Source organism: Calliopsis andreniformis, unplaced genomic scaffold (genome assembly GCF_051401765.1).
Source record: "Calliopsis andreniformis isolate RMS-2024a unplaced genomic scaffold, iyCalAndr_principal scaffold0348, whole genome shotgun sequence".
Classification (NCBI taxonomy): Eukaryota; Metazoa; Arthropoda; class Insecta; order Hymenoptera; family Andrenidae; genus Calliopsis; species Calliopsis andreniformis.
In genome coordinates, this window is record NW_027480757.1 from 152501 (window position 1) to 160000 (window position 7500).

At 54.3% G+C, this 7500-nt stretch overlaps 1 non-coding gene and 1 pseudogene across 1 annotated transcript; both read right to left on the reverse strand.

The window, feature by feature from the left end:
• Nucleotides 1-4226, reverse strand: part of LOC143187817 (large subunit ribosomal RNA) — an 8526-nt pseudogene extending 4300 nt beyond the window's left edge.
• A 1355-nt stretch (nucleotides 4227-5581) lies between these two features.
• On the reverse strand, nucleotides 5582-5736 carry LOC143187815 (5.8S ribosomal RNA). Its single transcript, XR_013003305.1, has one exon. It is a non-coding gene; the product is annotated as a 5.8S ribosomal RNA (ribosomal RNA).
• Between the last annotated feature and the right edge of the window lie 1764 nt (nucleotides 5737-7500).

Below are 7500 nucleotides of genomic sequence, written 5' to 3' on the forward strand. Positions count from 1 at the left end.
ACGGTTGGCGGATTCAACCGTCCCTCATGGCAGAATCTCTGGACCATCTCGCGATAAGCCTCTTGTCGACGCTTACCCTTGATGGCCTCAAGAGTTCGTTGGGGGAATTTCTCCTGCAGGTGTTGGTTCATGAATCTAATTCCCCCGGCTAAGGTCGCGGCAGCCTCAGCACGTGCCATGAGCCTACTTTCCTCCTCACTCCATCGGGCTTTCACCCTTTCAACGTCGATGGCGCTGTTGGCCTCGACCAGGTGGGTACGTCTAATGTGTACCCCCAAGCCTATTTTGGTCGGGAAGTCCCGTCCGCAGTGCTCGCAGACTTCACAGGCGGCCGACACGCGGTCATCACCCCGACTGCTAACACTTGGACCGGCTTCGGACCTAGCCGATGCTCTGCCTCTACCGTCAATTCCAGATGTCTCATTCGTACTTTCACGCAGTGCCCGGGCCATCCGAGAACCCGGGCGTTGGATTCTTTTATTTCTTCCTTCCATATTTAGCTGCGTGAAGGGGGGCAAATCGGAATGGCACCCGATAGCCCCCCAAATAGCCTGTTCCTTTTCTGGGCCCACAACGTGCGTGGAACTAGGCGCTTGGGCCGAAACCCTTTGGGCCGCTCCGCTACACAACGATCTGCGAGGCTCTTGCGCCATGTCATATGAAGGGGTAAGCCATTACCAGCGGGGCCACTTGGAGGCTCGTGTGTAACTTGTGAGCGCGAGAGGCTATGTGATCGCGTCGCGCCACCAGGGACCACACTACTCCAGCCCGTGCCGCCTCACAAGCCGACTACCAACGACGTATTACAACACGCCGCCTTCCCTCAGTACGAGACTAAGTTCCAGCGGCGTATTGCTTTTGCCGAGGCAGCCGGCATAACGACTCTCCCTTTAAAGTGCCAGCGGCGTATTGCTTTTGACCGCTACAGTTAACATTTCCAGCGGCGTATTGGTTTGATTTTCGCCTAAGTGCTAGCGGCGTATTGCTTTGATGCCTGCTGCAACTAAGTGCCAGCGGCGTATTGCTTTTGGCGAGCGTGCGCATAAGACGCCCAACTCCGCGGCGTATTGCTTTTTCTGCGCGGACCACGGGTCCCAGCCAACCCGTTTTCATACTTTCTTTTCCGCACAAATAAAAATAAGCTCCATAGCCGAGGGGCGGACACCAGACCCCTTCGAACTATGGAGAATCAACTCCATAGCCGAGAGGCGATGCCCGCCTTCCCGAACTATGGAGCTCGTAACATGTGGCACCGTAGTGCACGCTCAACAGATAGTATGCTAGGGAGAGTCGCTGCTTGGCCAACACAAAACCAAGAGCAATGCAGTCCAGCAACGTATGCTCACCTGTCTCGGATACTAGATCGGGCTGGCCCGATCCGACACCTCAGACGACTAAGAGAGTCATAGTTACTCCCGCCTTAAGAGAGTCATAGTTACTCCCGCCGTTTACCCGCGCTTTTTTGAATTTCTTCACGTTGACATTCAGAGCACTGGGCAGAAATCACATTGCGTCAACACCCGCGGGGGCCATCGCAATGCTTTGTTTTAATTAGACAGTCGGATTCCCCTGGTCCGTTTCAGTTCTGAGCCGAGCGTTGAATGGCGGCCGAAGAAACGACACGCGACGGCTGAACCGACGCGGAAGCCTCGCAGCAAGGAAGATCCGCGGGAGGCCAAGGCACGGGACCGAGTTTGGATCCCAGGACGTCGACCGAAGTCTAAGACCCTTCACCTCGCCCAGGCCCGGCACGTCAGCCAGACCCGCTTCCCGACCAAGCCCGACACGCCCCGCTCCTCAGAGCCAATCCTTATTCCGAAGTTACGGATCCAATTTGCCGACTTCCCTTACCTACATTAATCTATCGACTAGAGGCTCTTGACCTTGGAGACCTGCTGCGGATATGGGTACGAACCGGCGCGAGACCTCCCGTGGCCCTCTCCTGGATTTTCAAGGTCCGAGGGGAATATCCAGACACCGCAGCAACTGCGGTGCTCTTCGCGTTCCGAACCCTATCTCCTTGCTAGAAGTTTCCAGGGAACTCGAACGCTTATACAGAAAAGAAAACTCTTCCCAGATCTCCCGACGGCTTCTCCAGGTCATTTTGGGTTACCCCGACGAACACTCAATGAGGGCCCGGATGTTAAACGGTTCCGCTGCCGGGTTCCGGAATAGCAACCGGATTCCCTTTCGCCCAACGTGTGTGTGTCTCTTTTTTTTATCTTTCAATTTATCTCTTTGTATAATAATATGTTTGCAGACATTGATTTTAGGACACCACATTTGCATAGGATTTCTCTTAGGGCTTAGGATCGACTGACTCGTGTGCAACGGCTGTTCACACGAAACCCTTCTCCACGTCAGTCCTCCAGGGTCTCGCTAGAGTATTTGCTACTACCACCAAGATCTGCACCGACGGCGGCTCCAGGCAGGCTCACGCCCAGACCCTTCTGCGCACACCGCCGCGACCCTCCTACTCGTCAGGGCTTCATGGAGGACGGTCACCAGTAATGGCACCGTCCCTCCCCACTTGCCGCTGACGGCAGAGTATAGGCGCGACGCTTCAGCGCCATCCATTTTCAGGGCTAGTTGCTTCGGCAGGTGAGTTGTTACACACTCCTTAGCGGATTCCGACTTCCATGGCCACCGTCCTGCTGTCTTAAGCAACCAACGCCTTTCATGGTATCCCATAAACGTCGACTTAGGCGCCTTAACTCTGCGTTTGGTTCATCCCACAGCGCCAGTTCTGCTTACCAAAATTGGCCCACTTGGCACTCTAATCCGAAATCTCGTGGCTTCAATGAACCAAGCAAGCCAGAGATCTCACCCATTTAAAGTTTGAGAATAGGTTGAGGTCGTTTCGGCCCCAAGGCCTCTAATCATTCGCTTTACCAGATGAGACTCGACGCGTCCCCGAAGGAACGGAGGAGTGAGTGCCAGCTATCCTGAGGGAAACTTCGGAGGGAACCAGCTACTAGATGGTTTGATTAGTCTTTCGCCCCTATACCTAGTTCCAGCGATCGATTTGCACGTCAGAATCGCTACGGACCTCCATCAGGGTTTCCCCTGACTTCGTCCTGACCAGGCATAGTTCACCATCTTTCGGGTACCAACGTGTACGCTCTAGGTGCGCCTCTTCTCGCAATGAGAACGAGACGCCCCGGGAGTGCGGAGCACTATGCAGCGCCCATCCTCCCTCGGCCGACGCAAAGGACGACCTTCACTTTCATTTCGCCTTTAGGTTTACTCATCCCAATGACTCGCGCACATGTTAGGCTCCTTGGTCCGTGTTTCAAGACGGGTCCTGAGAGTACCCAAAGCAATAGCGCCGCCGACAGGTAATTCAAAGCTTGGCCAGTCCGAGGGCTCCGCCGGCTAACAGCTGGCCAGGCCCGTGAACGGGAAAGACGTCCGTACCACAGGGCAAACAAAGCTGACCGAGCTTGCGGCGGGCCTGACGCACCGTTCGAATGAGAAGACTGGTTGCGGCCCGATACCATCTGGGGGAACACCGTCGCGCAGCCGGTCGGGTCACCGAGGGTCCGTCGCGCACGCACAAGGCGACGCAACGGTCTAACCGCCCGGGCCGTAGACCGACACGCAACGGGTCGCGACGTCCTACTAGGGGAGAAGTGCACGTCTACGTAGCCGGAACGTTCGCCGTTGGCCGTAACATCCGTGCGCCCTCCTTGCGGAAAAGCGACGGACACCCCTTTCGGGGTTTCGCGCACCAACGGGAGCCAGCATTTGTCGACGATGAATCTCCCCTTTCGAACTTTTGGGTTTCTCAGGTTTACCCCTGAACGGTTTCACGTACTCTTGAACTCTCTCTTCAAAGTTCTTTTCAACTTTCCCTCACGGTACTTGTTCGCTATCGGTCTCGTGGTTGTATTTAGCCTTAGATGGAGTTTACCACCCACTTAGGGCTGCATTCTCAAGCAACCCGACTCTAAGGAGAGACCCTCCCGAGACGCGCACCGGTCGCTACGGGCCTGGCACCCTCTATGGGTAAATGGCCCCATTCAAGATGGACTTGGACGCGATGCAACGTCACGGGATAAACGGATCCTCCCGAACACTACATTTCCCTGCGGCAGTACCGCGGGATTCAGTGCTGGGCTCTTTCCTGTTCGCTCGCCGCTACTAAGGAAATCCTTGTTAGTTTCTTTTCCTCCGCTTAGTAATATGCTTAAATTCAGCGGGTAATCTCGCCTACTCTGAGGTCGTCGTATACGTGTTAAATATATCACACACGTAGAGTGATATATTTTATATATGTGTAAAAATGACGAAAGAAGCTGTGGCGTAATCCTCGTACAACGGGGGCACACAACCGAGAGAAGCGGACCAGGCAGAGTGTGTGAACGAATGTTACGAGAAATGGGAAATGAGAGAGAGACTTGAGATCATGTTCGATGCGTCGTCCCAACTTCGCCGTGTGCCTTCGGAATATGTTGTCGTAACGCAACAGCAGCGTTTCCAAAGGTAAGGAAGCTCCTCGTAATTCGCCAGAAGTGATCAGCGGAAAGTAAGTCACATCGTCCTTAATGCGCCACACCAAAGCATCTTCGCGTCTCGTTTAATTCGATCTAAAGGAGAGAGACTCTCGCCAGGCGACTGCCGGTATGGTTTAACGCCCGTCCGCTTGCTTTTTGTATAGCTTTCGTGGACTGGACGACCGGACTTGACGCGCGGTCTCTCTCGGCGATCGACTAACGCGAAGACATGGGGCGACCGGACGCTGCTACCTTTCCACCTCCTCCTTCTAGGAGAGAAGTCATCCCTATGTGATGAGTCATATATATGGCGGCTGTGTAAGCCTCGCCAAAGAGGATTCAGGATACAGAAACAAGTTGTAGTACAACACAACACATTCACGGAGCCACAAACGACTCGACCGAAACGTGGCCGGGGAAGATGCATCCCGGAACTTCATCGTTTCGACGAATGAGTGCCTCCTTTTCGCGTTGTTCCTGCAACAAGACGATCCCTCTAGAATCCCTGGGGCTCTGTTTCTCGTCATACATTTCTTCACCACACTACACGGGTGGGGTATACGCGATCTCGTGTTCATGCTCACTCGCACACCCTTTCATTGTCCTTCTCTGTAGTCTCACGACAAACTCTCTTGTGTGTCGTTGCGGGTTACGCACGCCTCTTTCTTACACGCATCATTTCAGACTACGTCGGGAGCGCGGATGAAAACTCGCACGAAAAGCGAACGCTGTCTGTTAACAATCACGAGGGTATTTGGCGAGACACGGAGGCTGGTCGATGATCGTACGTCCGCGCGCTTGCGTCCGGAGCGGTGCACATACACGCACGGGCGGTCGACAAATTAAGCGACTCACGACGCCGTGTGAAAAGTAGCACTCACGCAAGTCCGGAACGACAAAGCAACGACGATGACGACGATGTCTCCAGTCATCTGCCGCGTACACACAACCTTCTTCCCTCCATGACGTCTAGAGCGTATTCTCGCTTGTTTTCGTGCGACCGCGGCAAACGCCGACGAACGGTCCAACAATCGCTCGTACGTGACACCGAGATGCCAACGTAAGCAGTCTTAAGGTTACGTGAACGACCCTCAGCCAGGCGTGGTCCAGGAATTGTATCCGTGGACCGCAATGTGCGTTCGAAATGTCGATGTTCATGTGTCCTGCAGTTCACACGTTGACGCGCAATTAGCTGCGTTCTTCATCGACCCACGAGCCAAGTGATCCACCGTTCAGGGTTGTATTTTAATATTCTGTGTTCATGTATATATATATATCATACTCGTATATAGTTCTCGGGTTCGGAAGAATCCGAGACCCGCGCCTCCAACTAGCACACGGTCGATGGAGGTTCGGGCGTCGCGACACTTCGTCCGAACGAACGAAAGTGACGACACAGGGGTCTCTGGGATGCGGTTCCGCACGGAGACCGCCACGCAATTGCGAACGGTTCCCGTAACGGCCAGGCGTAGAGTACATTTAAAAACCTAGGATCAACCTGGAGAGTACGATGGAGCCGACGGGGATACCCCGATCAAGTGAACCACGTACATCCACGGTGTTCTCCTCTGAAACGACACCCCCCATTTTATTGTCGCAGCGCCCTGCACGTACGTATTCCCCTCCTGATTTGGATAGCCGATTAGAACGGACTTCGCAGCCGGCTTCGATCGGTCTTTCTCATCCCCTTAAATTCACACACAAATTCCATTATTCTTGGGAGTCAGACTCACGAAAGTCGAAGCTGTTAACAGCCGGTCCACAGTTGTTGTTCACACGGCAGGAATACGTACCCTACGGCCGCACATCGACGCGGGATACGTGTCGCGTCCTAGGTTACCCGGGCCCTCTCTTTCTCAAGAGAGGGTCCACATCCGCTGGACGGTTCGGAGAGAACAACGAGGTAAAGAGACGAAGAAACACCGGGAGCGGGATGCGAATGGGAAAACGTTTGCTTTCGCACTCGTGCGCTCATATTGGTTATTCTCCTTAACCTCTTCTTCGCTCGCTTTTCATTATTCCCACCGAAAATAGGAGAAACGGGCGCAGCCTCGCGCAAGCAGCTGGCAAGCACGCTCTCTCTCCTCTCTCTGCCGCGCGAGTATGCACCGTATATATTAGCGGCGGGTGTGTGACCGAAACATCGCGCAGCGACGGGACCATGTCTTCCATAAGATATGAAAGACCCCGATATCATGCTGTGGCGACGGGGCTATCGGAGATGCACCTCACGCAAGCGCTATATATATCGACGCAATGCTTACGCGCCGAGGAGGGAACGATACATCCCAAACTGGCGGGCTCTTTGTAAACGCTGGGACAAAGCCTCACGCAGGCAGTCGAGAAGGAACAGTTTCTCGCTCCATCGAAGATGCCGCGCGTACGTACAACGGCGGGTGCGACGAAGCATCGCGCAACGACGGGACAATGTCCTCCATGCGAAATTGCATGCAAGACCCCGATCATGTTGCCCGATGACATCGGTGATCGACACCTCACGCTAGCGTTGTAACTATCGGCAGCGTACTCACGACGGAAAAAAAAAGAAACGTTCTTCTCGAACTGGCGGGCTTCCTTTCCCTTTGCGCGTTCCCTCTTTCTTACAAGGAGCCTCACGCAAGCAGCCAGAAGCGAATGTACAGAGCGAAGATGACCGTGGCAGCGGCGGGTGTTGCAGCGAATCATCACGCAACGACGGGACAATGTGTTTCATACGAGATGCATGAAATACCCCGATATCGAGTTGGCGATGGAATCAACTGGCACACCTCACGCGAGCGCTGCACGATTCATTATTCTTACACGTCCGTGACTATCGCTTTCGAGCTGGCGGGCTCGTGTGCGCTTATATGTTTGCCGACACAGCGTACGGACGGGAGCATCGAACTGAGTAACTGCGTACTCCGTATGTAAAGACCTCCTTCACGTAAGCCGTATGGCCGTTCGACATATTCTCTTTTTTCATTCTTAACACGTCAGGCGGGGCGCGACGGACGGGAGAGAC